The sequence below is a fragment of the Convolutriloba macropyga genome, chromosome 11, assembly GCF_964194025.1.
Source record: "Convolutriloba macropyga chromosome 11, txConMacr16.3, whole genome shotgun sequence".
Taxonomy (NCBI): Eukaryota; Metazoa; Xenacoelomorpha; order Acoela; family Convolutidae; genus Convolutriloba; species Convolutriloba macropyga.
The window spans coordinates 2,341,035-2,363,585 of record NC_134478.1 but is presented as its reverse complement, the minus strand read 5'-3'; the positions used below and the strand labels follow the sequence as shown (position 1 = coordinate 2,363,585).

The 22,551-nt window shown below is 34.2% G+C and overlaps 2 protein-coding genes across 2 annotated transcripts in view; one reads left to right on the top strand and one right to left on the bottom strand.

The window, feature by feature from the left end:
- Positions 1-22,551, top strand: part of LOC142349863 (proteasome subunit alpha type-6-like) — a 237,184-nt gene that overhangs the window by 42,055 nt on the left and 172,578 nt on the right. The window lies entirely within an intron of this gene.
- LOC142349862 (uncharacterized) overlaps positions 1-22,551 on the bottom strand; it is a 120,221-nt gene that overhangs the window by 80,923 nt on the left and 16,747 nt on the right. The gene's annotated exons all lie outside the window — the stretch shown is intronic.

Sequence of the window (22,551 nt, the reverse complement as noted above, 5' to 3'; positions counted from 1 at the left end):
CCGAAAATTTTCCAGCATTTATGCCTCAAACTCTTATAAAAATTTCAATTACTACAAAAGAATTTAAATAAAAACCATTTTTTGTCAAGAGACATTTTTCAAAGTAAGACAATCAAGAAAACTTTCTAATAACAGCATAAAACATGGTAGATTTTTATGAGGTAACATTTGAGGTACATGCGAATTTTAATGTAACAAAAGCATGTTAGAACTGTCCACTTTCAAAAACTTATTCTGTTTTCAGACACTTTGATGAAAACAAAAAATGTAGATCCAATGATCAATTTTAGATCAGATTGCATATCATTGAGTATAGCGTTGCAACAAAAATTTGACCACAAGTGACCTCTGTATTTTCTCAGATGGACAGTTTGAACAAGTTATTAAATCAACTTTTTTCCTTGAATTTCAAAGCCTGATAAAAATTACAAAGAGTTCCATAAATAGGAAAAAAACTATCGATGTGATATAACCGTAAATGTGAGGATTATAAAAAAAGTAATACAGAGATTCAAAACGTATTTCAATTTGATTGTGAAATATTCTAGAAAAAAATGACAAAATTTTTAGGGAAATTGAAAACAGTCAGGACATCAAAATAATTGTCTGAACCGAAAGTTTTTAAACAAAAAAACACTCAAATATTTTCATCAAGGTGACCGAAGTAACCGAAGAACCAAATTAGATCAAGATAGTCCACTTTCAAATATTTCTATTTCCGCCAAGCTTCTGTTTATGCTTCACTTACAATTTGATTGTATTTATTTTATCAACGCCACTAATTGAATCAAAGATTATTGTTCCGACCCCACTTGTGGGGGAGGAACTATATACTCAAATGGTTTTTTTTGTTCAGTCAATTTTGGCCGACGGATATATTCATCGCAAATGTGAGTAGTATCATTGAAAAGCTGGTCCAGCGTAGAATTCAAAATTAAAAAGATTTTTTTGATTTTCGATTTTTTCAAGGAATTATCGAGGATTGAAGTTTTGCGTGAACACGGGGTATTTGTTCACTTTTAGTGTGATTTTTCTTCGAATTAAGATTTTTCCTTAAAAAAATTGTTTTTCAAACTTAATTTTCTTGCCAAAAGTGAACCAATTATGTGTTCCTAATAGACTAAAAACGTTAAAACAGACTAGTTCTGGTCTCATAGGGAGGTTCAACATCAAAAAAATTTGAATTCTATTTGAGAGCTCTTCTTTATAAAAATTTTCTACTTTTTTTGCTTTTTTAAGTCACCTAGAGAAAAGTCACTTTTCATATCGGGGTTTCGTTAGTAACAAACTTCCTTTACAGTCAAATGAAGCCCAATGATCAAAAAAAATTGTTTTCAAGGAATTGCTCATGTTTTTTTTGGTTTCGACTCTGAGTATTCTTAATTTTAAAAGGAATTTTAAAATACTTTTTGAAATTTTTAAGGAAAAATTCCTAATAGGAAAAATTCCTAAGGAAAAATTTAAGAAAAAATTCCTAACTCCAGAACTCCTAATATTTTGGAGTCTTATGGCATGGACTCATTGACTAACAGTGCAAGATTTAAGTGAACATATCTAGTGCTTTGAGAGGACAGCTAATAGCTGTTAAGTCTTTAAAAATTATTTTTCGAGAAGTTTTCAGGAGTATTAACCAATCGTAAACTTATTATCGTGAACTGTAAGTCAGTATCTGCGATGACATCACCCTCCTCCATGCTGCTGTAATTAATATTCATCTGGCTAGCAGTTTTATCTTCTAATTTTTAGTTATGTAACTTCAAGACCAAAAGATTTCAAAAAATTTTAAATTTTTTTTGAATATTTCCGTATTATTCGTTACTTTTGAAATCTTATCGCATTATCCTAAAAATGACAGCTCCTATTGGCATAAATAAAACTTTCACGGGATCACAGATAAAGTTTTCAGAGAAAGTCTGGCGGTTTAAATGGCTCGGACCTTTTCTTCTCGCACTTAGTTAATTTTCAGTTTTTGGCCTGTTTTTGTTGTTGTTGTTTTCATAGTCATAAGACTTGCTGTGATGTCATATTGATCATTTATGCATGAAAAAAATCCCTATACTCTCATTGGGGCATATTTGAGGGTATTTATTGACTTCCGTCGAAATCTATTGAATTTAATGGCTGTTAAGCTTTTAAAGAAAATTTTTCGAAATTTTTCTTGAACATTAACCAATCATTTCGTGAATTGTTAGTCAGTCTCACTTTTGAGAGAACCCATTTGCTTTCTACTGCGACTAAAATTAATCTCGTTAGCGGTTTTATTTTCTTACTATTCGTTTATTCAATTCAGTGACAAAAGAATTCAAAATTTAAAAAAAAATGATATTTTCGTATTATTGGTTACTTTTGAACTCTTTTCAAATTATCCAAATATTATACACTTTATCCAAATAATATTCTAATGCCATTGGCTAAAAGAAGACATTCAGTGGATCACAGATAAAGTTTTCAGAGAAAAACTATAAAATTATTGATTTAAACGGCATCGAAATTTTCTTCTCGCATTTTTCTACTGAACTTTGGTTTTCGCGTGTTTTTGTTGTTGTTTTCATAGTCTTAAGACTTATTGTGATGTCTTATTGATTATCTATGCATGATAATTATTTTTCCCGCCATTGTGTTATATCTGAGCGTAGTTATTGACCTCCGTTGAAAGCTTTTGAGTTTAAAGGCTGTTAAGACTTTAAAAATAGTTTTTCGAATTTTTTTTCGAACATTAACCAATCCTAAGCTTTTTTGTGAACGGTTAGTCAGCTTTATTACTTACAACATCTTTTTTATTTCTATTCTATCCAAAAATAATCTGGTTCGCGGCTTTATTTTCTACCTATTAGTTTCAAAACTTCAATGCCACTAGTTTTCATAATTTTTTTTTAATTTTTGGGTAGTTTTTCTTATTTTTGGATCCTTTCGAAACCTTATCACATTATCCTATTACTGCTGGTTCCCATTGATTTAGGGAAGACGTTCAACGGATCATAGATAAATTTGTCAGAGAAGAGCTTATGATTAAAACTTCTTCAGCACTTTCTTCTGGCACATTTCCAATGAATTTTTAGCTTTTGCCTGTCTTTGTTGTTGTTTTCATCGTCACTAACTTATTGTAAAATATTATTGATCAAATATGAATGACAAACAAACTTGTTGTCCCATGGAGGCACAATTTCTCGTATTTAGTGGATTCCGTTGATAGCTTATGAATTTAATGGCGTTGATACTACGAGTTTTCTCAAAAGTTTCTAGGCTCTAATGTATTTGTTCATGTTTGATTTTTTTGAAATTATATTGATAAAAAAGAATCCCAAAAATGCTAAAACATTGAACATTATTAAAAAAATTCAAATTAATTTCACAATTAAAAAATTCATTTTTTAATGCCTTCGACACTTTTCTGTCTTTTTTTTCTTGAAATGACTTCGACAATTTTTTTCTTGAAATTGTTGTTTTTGCCTGTTTTTTGTCCTTATGTAGCCGTAAATTGCTGACAAGTCTCTTAAACTTGTAATTGAGGATTGAGTTAATGATGTTACTCGAAGCAGTCAGTTCGTAGCCTTTAGTCTTAGAGCTTATGATGTACATTTTTGAATATTTTTCAAACTTTTCAGTTTTTGTTGTTCTTTTTGTCAAAATATAACTTATTTCCATCAATGAAAGTTCACATCCAATTTTTTGTGTTTCGAAAAGAACATATCTACTGATATTACTTATCACCGATGCTTTAATTGTTGGACAATATGCGTTTTTATAAACGTTTTTAGAGTGGTAATTTTTTGCGTTTCTTTTTCTCTTCTTTCAGAATAATCGCGTAGTAACAAATCCCAATGGTTTTCTATGGCTTATTCTACATAAAAAAAGTTCTTTTTGGGTTTTTTAATAACTTTTTTGTAATTTATCAAAGATTATCTAAATAAAATCCAATTATTTTTAAGACTTTTGAAATTTCTTGGTTTAAAAAATGTTGATTAATTTTTGAATTGCACCTCATTGATCGTTATATTTGTTGACTTGCTACATAGTCTCATTAAGAAAACTTTCCATCCACAGTTAGGAGAAAATAAATTTGAGTAGTTAAGGTTTTATGTGACTGCATTTTGACGCTGTTACTATGTGCTTTTAAATTTAGTTTTTCAGTTTTGGCCGTGAAGTTTTCGTTTTTGCTAATTTTGTTGTTTGTTTTTTTTTATCGCAGTCTGTTAATGTCAGATGTCATTGGCACTGTAATGAGGCATGGCGTTATGTAATTCAACTATTAGATAGGTTGTGTAACGGTTGTTTTAAACTCAAACATCTATTTTTGTTATTTCTTCATTTGGTTGACAATTAAGTCAAATATGTAGATGAGCTCGGGTCTGAAGAAAACGCACATTAGCAAGCCGCCTTGTTTCTATTTAAAAGTGAAAAATCGGATCACTCTATAAAGACTTTAGTGAATGAACAAAAAATTCGCAATTTTTATTTTCGATTATCCGAAAATCTGTAGACTGTATATTAAATCAAGTTGAATTTTAAGTAAACGAACTGGTTGGTTGTTCCTTGTTTGCTCAGATTTTTTTTACAGATAAAAAAATAAAAACTCAGAGACTTCTGTTTGCATTTAAGAAAAATGTGTCCAATATTATGCTTCAATTAACTCATAGTAAAAAATGGGAAAATTATAATTCTTTTCCAATACAATTAAAATCCTTACTCATTTGCAAAAAATACAAATTGTTTTCAGAAGGTGGTGAAAGCGACAATATTGCGGCTGGATGGCATTATATTTTGTTCCTTTTCACAAATAATATATTTTTGATAAATTTTCACCATATACTGTACATTACAATTTTTTAATCCAATTGATTTGTAAATAATGATACATAAAATGTATATAGTAATAAATATATCTAGTTAAGGGGAAAAACTCGAAGCTGGTCGAATCATCTGATTTACTTTTTTATTCGATAAAAATTAACAATCTGGTATTAAGAATTTGCTACTCATGATTTTTTTCGTTCAGTTTTACTTGATCTTTTATTTACTCTTGTACATGCTCATCAAAATTAATTTGAAAACAAGTCAAACTACCAAAAATTTTTTGTTATGGAAGATGATAGTTTTTTAGTCTTTCTCGACACAATGTGTTTTCTGTTATTCTACAATAAGATTGCTGCATATGGTGACAATTTTGTTTGGTTTCAAACAAATCAAACATAAAGTCGGCAATTAATAATGGTTTTAGCCTTAAATAGTGACTAGAACTACTGACTAGAAATTTTAAGCCCCTGCCAAACTGAAGAGGGAAAATTAAGCGTCAGAAAAAAATTACGCCCTATTCCTTATTTGTCTGGCAACGCAAGCCATTCATTTGGAAAACTGCCAAATATTTGAATACTGATACTTTTTCAAACGCTTATCGCCACCTCATTCCGTGCCGATGCCGGTCCGTGGAACCGACAAGACGTTTGTGAGTGCCAAGTCAGAACGCAAAAAGTGAAAAAGTGCCTGAAGGATCTTGACACAGACAAAATAAGCAAAGATCGTGCGGCACAGAGCAGCAAAGAGCACTCCAATCAAATTCATGGCCCTCAACATGGTGACTCTTGGTAGATTGATCCAGATCGTCAAGCGTTAACCGGTGATCATTTTATGATCAATGAGATTCGCAGCTGACGTGTTCTCCTTAATCATGTTCACAACAGGGGCTATGATTCACGCAAGGTTCATTACAAAACAAAGAATTATTGAAAACAATGCCTTAGAAAACGAAGAATCTTTGCCGTTGAACCATTTTTCGATACAGCGTGTTTGAAAATATCTTCCAATTGGCGTCATCCCCTCAACAACGTCAGCCAACTAGAAGTCCAGGGAGAATCTTTAAAATTTTATCAACCAAATTCGCAGGAGACTAGTCCACGAATGTCTACCAACATTTACGAAACAACAAAATTGTCAAGGACAAGTGGACTTTCAATCGATTTCGAGAAGAAAAGCCGGCAAAACAAAAACAATCGTTTTCAAAACATGACGGAAGTATTCGACTTCTCAAAACCTTTTATACCAACAAAACAAGCGAAACAAAACGAATCAAAATTAATTTTACTTTAATAGTACACAATCAAAATTGTCCTAAATACATTCCCCATCCCAACATAATTCATTAATAAAATTGGACCAAAAATTAAGTTCGGTCCTTTTTGTTGGTTTTTGGCCACTAGAGAGAGAGAGAGAGAGAGAGAGAGAGAGAGAGAGAGAGAGAGTGAGAGCGAGAGAGAGAAAGAGAGAGAGAGAGAAAGAGAGAGAGAGAGAGAGAGAGAGAGAGAAAGAAAGAGAGAGAGAGAGAGAGAGAGAGAGAGAGAGCGAGAGCGAGAGCGAGAGCGAGAGAGAGAGAGAGAGAGAGAGAGAGAGAGAGAGAGAGAGAGAGAGAGAGATAGATAGATAGAGAGAGAGAGAGAGAGAGAGAGAGAGAGAGAGAGAGGAGGAATTTGTCCAAGGAACAAAAGAAAACAAGAGTAGCTACAGTAAAATTTGTTTACAAATTCGTCCTCAGCAGCTCCGCCTGAAACGTGTTTTGCGGATAAGCTAATCGTTGTTTCGATTTTTTCTTCAAATCCAATTCAGGCAACGTGGATTAGGTATTTTTAATTCCTCTTAAATTAAAGTATATGGGTTCCACTAGAATTGGAACCAGAATTCAAAAATGGAAGTCTTTTCTTATTTTACTTTTTTTCCCTTGGTATGAATTTTTTGCCGATGATACCTCAGTAGTAGTGAAAATGCCTGTATTTTAACGGGGGGACCTGTCCCGCCGTTACAATACAGGCATGGGCATTTTTAGGTATCCTTTTCGAAAACTTGTAAAATTTCACGAAAATTTTGTTTCTCGAGGTTGGCAAAGACTTGTAATTTTTTTTGAGAATTTGGTGTTGTGAGAGTGGTGGAACTTGTAAAATTTTTGGAAAAAAATTTTGGTGGGGTGAATGAGTGAAACTTGTAAAATTTTTCGAAAAGTTTTCGAAAATTTTGCGAAAATTTTGTTTCTCGAGGTTGGCAAAGACTTGTAATTTTTTTTGAGAATTTGGTGTTGTGAGAGTGGTGGAACTTGTAAAATTTTTGGAAAAAAATTTTGGTGGGGTGAATGAGTGAAACTTGTAAAATTTTTCGAAAAGTTTTCGAAAATTTTGCGAAAATTTTGTTTCTCGAGGTTGGCAAAGACTTGTAGTTTTTTGTGAATTTGTTGTTGTGAGAGTGGTGGAACTTGTAAATTTTTTGGAAAAAAGTTGGTGCGGTGAATGAGTGAAACTTGTAAAATTTTTCGAAATTTTTCCAAATTTTCTATAAAATTCTGAATCCTTTTTCTAGTCTAATGAGACTAATGAAGGACTGAAAAGCGAAAGTGACCAACCTGATGGAATACTCAGGTAAGGGAAGAAAAAGATAGTGTAAATTTGATAAATTTTCGTTCCAATGTAAGAAATTTAATTGTTTTGCGAGTCTGAGACCGCACAAGTGGTATTAATTTTATGGGTTTTATTGCCCATGTGTTTGAATTAACAAGCAAGTGCGAAGTATTGAAATTGGAAGTTTGTTGAATTTCAAGCCTTGAGAGAATTTTCAAGTACAGTTTCGAACTGAAAATAGCGCATGAGAATGAATGGGGGACAAAATATCGTGAAAATTGACTGAAAAACAGAAGAAATTGTGGTTTAAAATTTGTCTGAAAATCTAACAAAAAAGTGATTTTATCGCTCTATTGCTGTGTCGGCAAACGCTTGATATTGGGCCAATTGATTTTTGATAAAATTACGGATTGAAAAATGTTTGAGTGGAGCGCTTAAGCTTTATTTTTGAATCCATTTTGCGTCAAAAACAGACAAAATTTTGTAAAAAAAGTGCAAAAATTGCTGTTTTTTGGTAGTAAAAAAGTAAAAAAAAATTGTTTTTCGCCGCCAATAAGCATTTTTATACAATTTAAAAACTGTTAAAATATGGTACGAGAAATACTGTCAAGGAATCGGGTTTAAATTAAATATTATTTACATTTTGTAACTACATTTTTCGTATTTTTTTATGAAAAAAGGCCAAAAATATTCAGAAATTGTTAATTTTTGAGGTAAGAATGTAGAATTAAATGTTCTATGCTAGTTATAAGGGAGTGGGCAACAAAGCTTTATAATGTGAAAGTTCGCTCGAACAGTTAATAATGAGTTATTGGGTGTTGTCTGCATGTTTTTCTTAATGAATTTTTGTAATTTTCGGCATTTTGTTGACAAAAAAGTGAAAAAATTGACGTTTCTTGGCCGAAGAATGTAGAATAAAGTAATGTTTCTTAGTTGAGATGCAACATTGTCTTTTTAACAACTTGGCGAAACAAATAATAGTGATTAACTGGGTGCTGATTATTTGTTTTTTTTGTTAGTTTTTATGTTTTTATTTAAAACAATAACTATTTTGCGAACCAAATGTTCCAAAAGAACAGTCGGCTAAAAAAGCTGACGTCAAATTGTACAGTATTCAGTGTACAAGGTCATTTCAAATGTTTGTGTCGAAATTGTGGATAAAAAAGTGTGAGAGATTAGGAACAAAAAGGGCATGATTTGGACAATTTTGCCGGCGATTAACACATTTATGTATCTATGAAGACCTCTTTGAACTGTTCATGAATGACTTCACTAAATATTAGACAAAACTTGGGTGTGGCAAATAGGCTGAGTTTGAATTTGAGTTCTAATTTTAGCATATCTGTGCAATCGACAATGTAAAGCCCAAGTGTTAAAAATTGGTTTTAAATAGTTTTATTGGTATTGCATTTTCTTTGCGATTCAATTCAAAGCAAGCCGCACTTTTTAAATTCCTCTTACAGCGTGTTGATACCATTAAGATTTTAGTTCTTGTCCACAACGGAAACGAAGTTACGACTGAAAAATTTTCCTTTCACGATAATAGTGACTTTTTCCACGAATAATATGAAGTGCTTTTTTTGCAAAAATTTGATACTTGAAATAAGCTGAATGATCTGAGAATTCAATTATAAAATAGCCAAAATTTATAAAGTCAGCTTCACAAAAGAATGTCACACACTCAACAAACAATATCAACAAAGGAATAAGTTTGATTTAGTTTTCATTATTGAGATCGATTCTTCGTTTCTTTGGTGCAAAACACTTGCTCACAGGTGGAGTCGAAAGGCTTCCACTGCTCGAAACATCATCTGGTTTGTTTTCAGGTTTGTTTTCAGGTGTATAGACAATTGTGTCATGAACCTTGGCAGGTGTTGGTGGTTCGCTAAAAGTTTCTGGGCTCTCAATATCTGGTTTTATTTACCAAACGCTTTCAACCAATTCAAGATCTCTCGGTAGCCCTCTTGATTTTCATACAGCGGGATTTCTTTCACGTCATAATCGTAAAAAAATTTTTGCACTCCCTCGTCCAATGTGTCTGGGTCAAATACAAACTCTCTGACATAAGAAGCTACAAAATCCAGCAAGTATTGAGCTCCTTTCATAAGGCCTTTCTCAAATCGAAATGACTGAATAAAATCAAAAATCACAATAGGCACAGCCATGTGATTTACTGTAACCCACTCATCTAACTGATAGTCCTGCTGTACAATGATAACAGTCTGTTTTCTGTAAGTCTCATAAGCAATTGTTCGGCTGTCAGGCGTCGATTCCGCCTTTAGAATGATGGCTAGTGGAGATATTAGAATTATTTCTTTGATTATAGCAGGATTTTGGTAATCGAATTGAACAATAGGAATCTGTTGTCAAAATTCAGGAAGAGTTCTGCTAAAAAAAATTGGAATTGAGCAAATGAAAGTTGAAGCGAAAATTCTAAACTAAGGCGTGTTCAATCAATTCCTTCCGTTTTTCTTGTAAAAGGTAACTCAAGTAGCTATTACACATAAGTTCATTACACTCAAATCCTTGTATTTTATTTGAACCTTAGTATACTATTCGTTTTATCGTTTCCAATCTTTCCGTGCTAGCTGTACACACCCGATTTTTTTACTTTCTTATCTAGAGCAATTAATGAAAGCAGTATGTTGTTCAAATACCAAACAGCGTTGATCTGAAGAATGCCATGTAGATCAGAAGATATTTAAGGCTTTAAGGTTTGTTAATGTCTGGGACTTAACATGCGTTCTCGCAATAGTGTTTTGTTACACTCGCAGGTTTATTAAGTTTTGGAACAAAACTTTACCTCACTGCTTTTACGCTACCTTTCGTGTCTGCATAGCACTCGAACGTATTCAATATTTTCTTATCAATGGTAATCAAAAGTATAACGTTAACATTTTTGTATACATTCTGTGTGTTTGTGTGTTTGTGCGGTTACTAGTGTATTGTGTAAATTATTTATGAGGATACATACACACTAAGACCAGCATATGCTAGGAAATTTTTTTACTGCTTCCTTATCTTGAAACAGTTTCAAAGGAATTTGCTTTTAATTGATCAAGGTTAAGTATGTGCTTAATAAATCAAATCCCATTTGTCTGTTGTTAATAAACTGTTTTCGCGACTCAATGGCCAATAATCCATTTTCTTATATTCCCAATCATTTTGTTGCGCAGCCAGGCTAGCGAAAAGAAGGTATGCGTCTTGAAAAACGAATTGTATGCTGAAACTGTTTGAACAAGATCCACGAAAATTATTTATCGGTTTCATCACTATACCCAAACAACAGTGTAAGGTTAAAATTTTTTCTGGCTACAAGTGCAAATTTTAGTGAAATTGAAGGGTTTGATTTTGATATAGCGCTAAAATTGAGGCCCTACGGTGGTATTATCGGCATAGACAATTCTTCAGTAGATAAATACTTGAAAATCTCAAAAGTTTAACGTTTGCACGCTATTTTACACGACGCAGGTGGTTTCATATACGAAATCTATAACCAAGGACCTGGCTACTCTTATATGCTTCCGTGGAAAAGCAGCAACTGTTTTAGCGGACATTTGTCAGGAATATTGTTTTGCTTATAAATAAAGGTTTTTCATCCGTAAATTTTTCATTTATTGGAATGCTGAGTAGCAAAACAGTTGTGTTAGACGTTGAAGGTTTTCGTCACAGAAAAGAAAAATTTGTTGTTAAAGAACTTGGTGTTTGCACCGACGACTATCTTGACTGCGTGTCATTTTTACCTCCAACAAGTTATAGTGAGTTAACAACTCATTAAATAAAATCTTTCCGTTGGTTGACTAGAAATTTGCACGGTATTGAGTGGGACACAGGAAACTATCCTTATATTTATCTTACACAAATAATTCAAAGCGTTCGCTTGAGGAATCCGGGTGCAATATTCTACGCTAAGGTAGAGGAAAAAGTAAACTTTTTGTCAGATTTGCTTGAGTGCTCTATCATTGATCTGAACTCACTTGCGTGTCCTTCCATATCTTTGAACTATTTTAGACAAAACTGTCAAAATCATTCAAAGGGCAAAATCATTTTCAACAAACATTGTGCAAAAGAAAAAGCCATATTCTATTTCAACTTGTTAACAAATGAGAGAGAAATTGACGAAGGTGGAAGCACCCTTGTCACCGAGTTCAACCATTTGCGCCTTGATTACGGGGGACGGGAATATGAGTCTTTCAATTTCCAAAGACAAAACAATAAAAACCGGAAACCAGTTTTTACAGAGAAAAGTTTAATTGTTGCTGACTGAGGACGAAATTCGCTCATTTACTCATTTAGTATATTATATTGAACCTTTTCTTCAGTGGAGAAAGCAGAATGTCAGAAACTCAACCCAGAGTCTGTCCTCCGAGACCCTTACTGATGTCGAAACACCCGGTTGGTGAAGAAATTGACAAGAACGATCCTTCACTGCCAAAAAAGATTCAACACTTGGTGAAGGAAGAAAGGGTACACAAAATTGTTCATTATGACAAAACTGAGAGACTCTCGGAGTGCTTTATGGTTCATATGAAAGACTTTCTAACTGAGATCAATTGCTATGAATTGTTTTATGTAAAGTGATTTTTTTCCCAATACATTTTATAAAAAATTTATTTTGTCTCGAGATGGAGGGAGTAACAGTTGATCAAGTTGACGCTGTTGTAGAAGAAAGTTTTTTTTGAAAAAGAAAGTAGCATTAAATCTTCATGGAAATTTTGCAATCAAACAACGTTGCCACGGTCAGAAGTTGTATTTTTCGTTCAAATGTTTGTTATTTTACTGCTGATATCGATTTGTATTGTTAAATTAACCATTTTAAAACCAAATTGTGAAGAAACTTCAGTTTGGATATCAATATTGTCTAGTTTAGTTGGTTGCATTTTACCAAATCCAAGACTATGAATAAAATTATATCTACGCAAGATAGAGTCTTCATGGCCGTTGTAGGGCCTTCAAGTTGTGGCAAAACAGAGTTTTTTTTTCAAAATGTTGATTGGAAGTACATTTTATCCAAAATTGTCATAATGACAAAGAATTTGTTAAACTGTCATAATGACAAAGAATTTGTTAAATTGGCCACTGCAGGGCGTCACAAAAACATTAGTGTTTTTTATATAAAGCACAACCTTTATCAACAGAGCAAGTGGTCTCCTACAATAGACTTGAACACAACACACATCATTTTGTTCAAATCAGCTCGCGATATTCAACAAGTCGAATTTTTAGGCAAACAGTTGAACCTTGTTAAATTTTTAAAGTACTGCTATCAATTGGCAACGAAAGAACCGTTTGGGCATTTGCTTATCGATCTTGATCCAAAAACTTCTGAATGTTTACGATACTCTTCAAATTTTACTGAGCCAGGTCCTTCGGTTCTCTATCTTCAATCTGATAAAGCAGAAACAACTCCTCTAAACAATGAAAGAGAAAAAATTATCTATACTGAAGCAAATGGTACATTTACAGCCAAAACAGCTAAGGAAAAATTTGCGTAGTTGTGATAGTGATGCTATACTGGTTTTGTGTGAAAGTCTTCACAATGTTTTACTGGGCCATGTTAGAGTGAAAGTAAGAGACCTGGAAAATTACAGACACATATTTGAAGATGTTCTCAAGAAAAATTCATCAAGGGATAAACGACGAGCAGTTTTACTAACAAAAACCGGTTTGGAACTGATTCAACTCATTATTAAATTTTGTTACATCCATTTGAGTTAAGCAACGTCAACTGCTGAAGAGTTTATTTTGATTCCCAAAAATCAGTTTATGAAGGAGCAACCATATTCCTCACAAATTCTAAATGATCCCAGAGTTCAGCATAGAGGTGCTTATTTTTCGTTTTTGAACCGTATAAGACCAAATAAAAACACTGACAAAGAGAACCAAGAAAATTTGGATACGAGAGAAACAACTGATCCTACTGAGTTGTCAAAAGTACATGCGGACAAAACTCTTCAAAATCTCAACATGCTAGCGCCAGCAAAGTATACCAGAACGGAGAAAAAAGTTAACCTCACTAAAGAATTTTAAAAAATGATATCGACGGAAATGATGATTTCATTGTTGACGGAACAGCGACTGGAATAAATGTTCCCAATTTTCTCTATGATTTGCAGCAACCAACTAAAAAAATAAATAATCAAGATTATTTCAAGATTCTAGAGGCTTTAAACATAAAAGAAGACTTGTTGATCAACAGTAATGCTAAAATTGCGATCCGGAAACGAACTCAAAGAGTTACCAAACAATAAAACAAAAAGAAAACTTTTGCGCCAAAAAGAAGCAAGCACAAAGAATCCAGCCAATTACTTACACAGGAATCTTCAGACGCCGGAAGTGGTTTCGAAACTTCAAAGGAAGACAGAACTCAGCAAGAGGAGAAGGACTGGGAGTCTTTCGACTAATGAGAAAAAATTGCTTGAGTTAAAATACGCGAAAGGTCCCGCAGCAAACGGAAGCATTAAAAATCTACAAAAAAGCACAAAACTGAAACCAAGTAAAGTGAAGTTGTTTCTAGAGGGTAAAAATGCCCACACAAAGCATAAGAAATATAGAAAAAGATTTCTAACACTGAAAATTATTGCTTACGACATAAATGAGATTTGGTCGCTAGACTTGGCTTATGTGGATAAATTAGCAAAAGAGAACAAAGATGTAAAATATTTATTGGTTGCGGTGGACTGTCTCTCACGTTATCTACGAGTCGAACCCTTAAAATCAAAATACGCCACAACAACAGCATATGCGTTTAAAAAATTGATAAAGAGCAAGCGATCTAAAAAAAGTGTGGGTAGATGCTGGTACAGAATATAAGGGCTCCTTCAGCACTCTTTGTCAGAAAAATGAAATTATCGTTTATAAAACTTTCAGCGAGAAAAAATCAGCATTTGCGGAAACAAATATACGATCGGTCAATAATTTGATATACAAGTACTTAGAGAATAAAATGGACTTACTCGTATATTAATCAATTGCAGAGCTTTTTACAAACCATTAACTCTAGAGTCAACAGGGTAAAGAAATTCGCGCCGAATAAAGTGACAAAGAAAGACGTTCCTTACTTGATATCATTAATTTTTGATGCGTCAACAAAACTAGTTTGTCGACCAAAGATTTACGTTGGGGACTTTGTGCTAATATCAAAAGCCGATCTTCCTTTTAGAAAAGGATACAAGCAAACATTTACCAACGAAGTTTTAGAGATTTACGATATACCTACAACAAATCCCCCTACTTATAGTCTCATTGACGCAACCCAAGAGCCAGTCAAAGGAAAATTTTATGAGTTAGATTTGGTCAAAGTTAGAGACAATAGTAGTGAAATAACAAAACATGAATGAATTCACGGTTCACTTAGTTTCATCAGCCTCGATGAATATTTTTCCTCATTCAAAACACCTTGTCCTCATTCAAAAATTATTTCAATGAAGAAATTAACTTGGAGGGGATTGGCGAGTTGCATTAAGTGAAATTATCTTCCCGGCAAAAATAAATCAAGTGAACAAAAGCGATCTGAAGGTATTTTCTTCTGAAGGCCTTAAGTTTTATGAGAAAAGTACTCCATTTGATGCTGTCTCCAGACCATACGGAGGAGAACGAGCAACCATTGGAATTGGGTCCTATGAAAACGGTGACCATCTTTTATGATCCTTAAAAACAGCTAGCGGATTGCCTCATTTTGACTATCAGTTTAACAAAATCAACGGAGTTTTATTCCTCTTTTTTGGTAAAAACGAAAAAATTACTTTTCCGGATAACGAAATTCCAAGCATACTAGGTTTTAACGGTATTCATGATGGGCCTGGTTATCATATTGGATTTTTTGGAAATCTGACCATGGCAGATGACGAAGAAAAAACTTTTGCTGGTGATTATCCTTTTGATTTTTCTGCAGGGAAGCAACTGATTTTTTTACGTAAACATAATTGAGTATCAATACGTAGGTGATACGAAAACTCCTCTTATTCGAGTCATTGATTCAAAACAACGCCTGAAAAATAGTAGCCCATGCGAAATTGAGCCAACACACAGAATTGTTTTCAGCAGCTTGGAATACGAAAAGTAACTATCAAAAAATTTTCAGTCAATTGAAATTCAATTGCGGTCAGAAACCGGACAATTAGTTCCGTTCGCTGGAACAGGAAAAGTTATTTTGACTTTAAATTTTAAAATATTCGACTAAATGGAGGCCTACTGTCAACAGCAATCGGTATCACCATACCTTTCAGGACACTACCGCCAGCGAGGAAGTGGTTTTGGGGCTTTAGCAGCAGGTATTGGCAGAGCTGCCTTGCCGATTGTAAGAAAGTTTCTTTGGCCTGTAGCCAAAAAGATTGGACGTGAGTTAATTGTTCAAGCAGCTCCTGAGCTGGTAGAGGTTGTTACGAAGAAAAAGTCTCCAAAACAAGCAATAAAATCGACTGTGCAAAAAATTGTAAGAAAACAAGTGGAGGATCAAAAACAGGAAGAATGCGTAAATTAAAAACTAACGGTGAAAAACCAAAACAAGGCATTCGTAAGAAGAAGCCTTTGACGAGAAGTCGGTCAAATTTCTTTTCTAAAGTTCAAAATGAATATTAATTTACTGCCCGCAGAGGCAACACACACCACACTTGTTTTGTTTGAAAAACAGCCTCTACATATTACTTTTGACAAGGCTTTTACTCAAAAAGTTGGACCATCATATTCCCCGGACGGTCCAATGCTTGAGTTTGAACTTTTGGGCGATAGGAACAATTTCATAGATTTACAAAAACTTCTCATTGAAATTAAATGCAAAATCTCCCGAAACAATGACGGCGATTGAATGACAGGAACTGATGCTACAAATACAGACGCGCCATACATTAGCAACAAAGCATTACATTCTTTATTTTCAAAATGCACTGTTTCTGCTAACGGTGTTAAAATTTCCAACACAAACGGAAACTATGCGCACAAAGCTTTCATTGAAACGGAATTTTCTACAGGAAAGACTGCAAAAAACACATGGCTAGTTTGTCAGGGATATTATTACGAGGATGAGCCAGCTAAAATTGATGGCACTGACGGCCGCGCGGACAACGTGGCGGCCAAAAAAGCTCTTGTTGCTAATTCCCAAGAAAACTATTTTATTGGAAAGCCGGCGAGTGATATTTTAACTTGTGATAAACTCTTACTTACTGGTGTTACTCTGCGAATTTCATTTAGAAGATCTACAAAAGATTTTGCTGTAATTTCAGAGTCAAACAAACATTACAAAGTTAGAATAGTTGAAGCTAATCTCTACGTTAGAAAAATGACAATAGCGGATCTTGTTTTGACGGCTATTGAGAAAATTCTACTAAAAACACCTGGCGTGTATCGCTATAAAGAAGTATTACCACGAACATTTTTAGCTACAACTGGAATAATAAGTTGGAGCCATGAGGATATTTTCTCGAAAGAACCTGTAAGACGTATGATAATTGCGATGGCAACAAATCAAGCATACCTCGGAACTAATCGCACTAATCCTTTTCACTACCAGAAATTTAATTTGAGCCAAATTGTTTTTTATAGAAATGGTCAACCTATTGTTGGTACTCCGGTCTCAACAACTCTTAACCACCGCATTTACTTCAATACTCCGGAAGCCCTGGATTTTCTTGACAAAGGTGGGCATAGCATAACTCTGGAAAATTATCCCAATCACTTTATTCTAGCTTTTGATTTAACTTCAACGCAACAGGCTTCTCATGATTTTATTCATCCAGAACTTACAAATTGCTCAATTTCGGTTCAACTTACATTTGACGGAGCATTGGCGGCAAACGTAGAAATTTTATTTCTAGGCGAAAGAAACTCAACGTTTTACGTCGTTCATTAGTCTCATTAGACTAGAGAAAGGATTCAGAATTTTATAGAAAATTTGGAAAAATTTCGAAAAATTTAACAAGTTTCACTCATTCACCGCACCAACTTTTTTCCAAAAAAATTACAAGTTCCACCACTCTCACAACACCAAATTCTCAAAAAAAATACAAGTCTTTGCCGACCTCGAGAAACAAAATTTTCGAGAAATTTTACAAGTTTTCGAAAAGGATACCTAAAAAAGGCCATGCCTGTATTGTAACGGGGGGACAGGTCCCCCCCCCCCCCCGTTAAAATACAGGCATTTTCACTACTACTTACCTCAATGTAGAACTACACTGAAGTTGAAGATGATTTGCCGTAAAAGCAATCTGATTTTTTGACCCACGATGACCGCGTCATTACATAAAAATCGAAACCATTTTCTTCAGAATTTTTTTACTGAAAGATGTTTCTGTAGAACCGGGTAACAATCCAAAACTGGGTCAAACGAAAAAAAATTCTTCTTTGAACAGAAAAAAAATATAAAAAATTGTAACCAAAAAATCTACGGAAAAGCCGAGTAAGTGAATCTAAGGTTGAGACGCATCTACAAAAATGTTTAACCAAAAGTTAACTCTCGAAGAATTGTTCACGATGTGTTTGGGACCAGCTATGACCGCATTATTTGGATGAATTTTGTGTTATTTTTGGCTATTTCGTCAGAAACATGCTGAATGCTCGGTATCTAAACATTCCGCGAGCATTAATCACCAAAAACTGTCATCATCAAAACTTAGTCATATTTTGGCTAGTGGCATTCGAGGTCGAAGGTGGTTTCAATTCTTTTCAAAGATACATAAATTTTTTCAACATTTTGAAATTTCACCCATCCAGTTAATACCAGGCTGGACAGAAAAAAGTTTGCTGGCATTAATTCAAAGCCACACGCGAATCGGTATTATTAAACAGCAGTACTTTCTTCTTAAAGTCCTTTTTCTGTCATATTTCAACCTGTCAGGCTCTGAACACCATTTGAACCAGCAAGCCTCTTTCTAACGACAAAAATTTCAATTGTGGCTGTACCCAAATAATGAGAACCATTTTAATAACCGCCTCTGTTTGCCTTTAAACCCTGAGAGTCCAAAAGACCATCCAAAAGACAACAATCCTTGTATAACGCTAGAAAAAGTTTCTGCAAGCCCCTTCAAATGTTGACAAATTTTTCGATCAGAAAACCGAATTTCAGAAAACATTCCAATACTCCCAGTCCGTTGATCAAAACCTCAGGGCGAATTGTCGAATTTTGTTTTAAAAGTGATTCACAACAAGAAGCGTAACAAATAATTTCGAGCAATTAGGACCTTTGGTTTTCAAAAAAACACCGCATTCGGCTCAAACCGCAAAAACCTGAAACTATTTTTTGCAAAGTTTTAGTTCTTTGATTGGGTATCATTTTTGCTGTTTCAAGACGTCACACCAATAAGGGGATGTGCAGTTTTTATTGGTACCATACATTAGCAACTACAACTTTTTGTGAACTGGTTTCAGTTGTAAACCCAACAACAGGATCTGGATTTATCGTTGGTTTCAGACGTCATCAAGAGAACGCTTCCTGTGATAACTGGTTCCTGGTTAGATCTATTCAAAAATCATTTATTTATTTTTCCAGAGCTCAAGAATACTCCGCTCAGAACTATTCTGGAACTGTAGTTTGGGAACAAATTGCAAACAACAAATTATCTCCTAGACAAGCCGTATCAAGTCTTTGCAATTTGATGTCTTTAACGAACAGTTAGTCTCGAAAACCAAAATGTAAAATTTCATCAAAATTGACCGTCTTGATTTATCATAAATTTATCATTTAAATCCCAATTGGGCACAACAAAAATTGGACAAAAAATGGGCACAACGACCAATTTTTGGTCACATCCAAAACTCAGAAATTACCGGCCCTCAGTCGATACAAATACGCCACGAACAGTTCAAAATTTACCTTCAACAACCTTCGGCATGCGGTATTTTCGGGGGCTGGAGTGAGGTAAATCAAACACAGATTAATTGTGTCCGAATTTGCGCAGCCTCCAATTTTAATGCAAGTCTGTGAACAGTTATCCTCAGACTCTCATTTTCAATATCAATTGTTGCTGATTGTTCTTACTTGAGAATACCCAATATTTTTGCAAGAGTCAGAAAAAATCTACAGAACTCTTTGTTTCTTTGTGCTTGGTATTATAATGGATAAGATTGTATGCTTTTACTTCTGGACATTTATTTTCTTTATTTCCTAAAAAAATGTCATTTTTGTACTTAAAATTTAAATAACCGACTAACGTCGGGCGAATTGCTCTCAAACGACCGGCGAGCGGTTGGCTTCGTCAACAGCTATCCACGGTTTAGTGACCTCAGGGCACTACCTCATTATCCCGCTTGGCCGAAAAATCGGCCAAGCGAAAAATTGCTTTTCGCTTGGCCGATGTGCTTTTGAGATCAAGTAACAAAGATTTCTTAAAAGTTCCTGTTAGATCATTTATGATAAAAAAACATTTCAACTATAACTCAATAATAATGAGGATCATAGATTGTGACATTACGCCACATAACAGCAGCTGAAGTGCGGCATCAACAAAGAGAGAGAGAGAGAGAGAGAGAGAAAGAGAGAGATAAAACGTGAACGAGAAAGAGAAGGAAAGGTGATCCAACCGAATCAGAGAGAAGGAGACAGGAACATCTTCCATGATTGAATTCGACACTGCAACTTAACAAGTTTTCTATCCTTGTTAATAAATAAATCATAGAAAAAAACTGAAAAAAGCAAATTAAAAGTTTTGAATTCTGCAATAAAAAATCAAAACCTTTTTTTGTCTCAAAAATTCTTTCAAGTAACCCATCACCAAGACTTGAAAAGTTTCATTGGCCAGTAATGGTCGTTAAACTCAGAAAAGGACAAAAAATATTGAAAAAGTTTGAAAAAAGCAAATTTTAACAAAACTTGCGGAAGTTCAAGACATTAATATCTTAAGACCAAATTCGTTGTCTCAAGAGACTATCCAATATCCCTGTTTCAAGCCTGAAATAGTTTCACTGGCATATAATGATCCATACGCTTGGAACAAAAAAATTTTCCGAAAATTTGAAAAGTTTAAATTTTATTACTTTAAAACTAAACGTTTTAAAGTTTTTAAATATTACTAAAGCTGGAGTCAAAAAAAAAGTTGATCACAATCCCATTAGCTCTACAAATTATGCAGCATTTTATAATCAAACCTTGGAGGAGGTCCCAGGGCCTCTGTTGCCGGAAAAATTCAAAATCATGAGAATTGCAAATATTTTTAAAAATTGCTTAAATTCGTGATATTAAATACTTGAAGAACATTCCATTACATCTATAATCTATGCAGTAACATATTATCAAACCCTAGAGGAAGTTCCGCGGCCCTTGAGGCCAGAGAAACCTAAAAAATGACAAAAAATAACAAAAAATTGCAAATTTTAAAAAAAAATGTTAAAACTTGATATCAAAAAATTTGAAAATTAATCCATGACCAACAAAAACTTTCCAACTAATTATTATCAAAACTTAACAAGGGCTTTTTTGACCCTTTAGGCTCAAAAAAATCTGAATAATGACTATAAATGTTTAAAAATAGGAAAAAAAATGGCTAAAATAATAAAAATATGCTAAAACTCGTGATCTTAAAGTTAAAACATCGCAAGATATTCCATTTAATCTAAAAATTATTCATAAACCTAATTGCAAACCCTAGAGGAGGTTCCTTGGCTCTAAAGTCTGAAAAAAAATCTAAAAAATGACAAAAAATGTCAAAAAATCTTGAAAAAAAGCAAGTTTTAAAAAAAATTGCGAAAATTAGTGAAATTAAAAAGTTGAAAAACTATTCCATTACCATAAAAAATTTGTCAGTAACATATTATCAAACCCCATAGGATGTTTTTTGGCCCCTGGTTCTGGCAAGACCTGATTAAGGAAAAAAATTCAAAACACTTTGAAAAAAATTGCACGTTTTGTCGAAAAAAATGCTAAAATTCTTGATGGTAAAATGTTAAAACCATTACATTACCGCTAGAAACTACGCTGTAACATATTTTCAAAACCTGAAGGAGGTTCCTTGACACCTAGGGCTGATAAAAAATCAAAAAATATCAAAAATTTTCAAAAAGCTTGAAAAAACTGCAAAATAGTATAAATTTGCGTTTTTAGCGAGCGGTTGTTCGTCAGTAGCTGGCCACGGGAGGGGGGGGGGGGGGGGGGGGGAAGAAGGAGGAGCAACCGGGGCTGATTGAAGGGGGCAACACTGGGGTGGGGGGGTCAACAGCGCGGTGGGGGTGGGTGGGGGCAATAGGGGGGGGGTCAACAGTGGGGGGTCTCTTCAACCTCTAAGGACCGCCCTTCACACCATAAGTATAAGTATGACTCTCCATAACAGTTTGAGCTGAAACAGAGCTGAAAGGCTCTAAGAGCACTTAAGGCCCGCTGGGCGCTACCTTTAAGATATTCCATTTAGATTAAGATATTCCATTTAATCTAGATTAAGATATTCCATTTTTAGGTTAAGATATTCCATTTAATCTTAAAATTATTCATAAACCTAATTGCAAACCCTAGAGGAGTTTCCTTGGCTCTTAAGTCTGAAAAAAATCTAAAAAATGACAAAAAATGTCAAAAATTCTTGAAAAAAAGCAAGTTTTAAAAAAAATTGCGAAAATTAGTGAAATTAAAAAGTTGAAAAACTTTTCCATTACCATAAAAAATTTGTCAGTAACTTATTATCAAACCCCATAGGTTGTTTTTTGGCCCCTGGTTCATTAAGGAAAAAAATTTAAAACACTTTGAAAAAAAATTGCACGTTTTGTCGAAAAAAATGCTAAAATTCTTGATGGTAAAATGTTGAAACCATTACATTACCGCTAGAAACTACGCAGTAACATATTTTCAAAACCTGAAGGAGGTTCCTTGACACCTAGGGCTGATAAAAATCAAAAAATATCAAAAATTTTCAAAAAGCTTGAAAAAACTGCAAAATAGTATAAATTTGCGTTTTTAGCAAGCGGTTGTTCGTCAGTAGCTGGCCACGGGAGGGGGGGGGGGGGGTGGGGAGGAAGGAGGAGCAACCGGGGCTGATTGAAGGGGGCAACACTGGGTGGGGGGGGGGGTCAACAGCGCGGTGGGGGTGGGTGGGGGCAAAAGGGGGGGGGGTCAACAGTGGGGGGTCTCTTCAACCTCTAAGGACCGCCCTTCACACCATAAGTATAAGTATGACTCTCCAAAACAGTTTGAGCTGAAACAGAGCTGAAAGGCTCTAAGAGCACTTAAGGCCCGCTGGGCGCTACCTTTTTATCCCGTTTT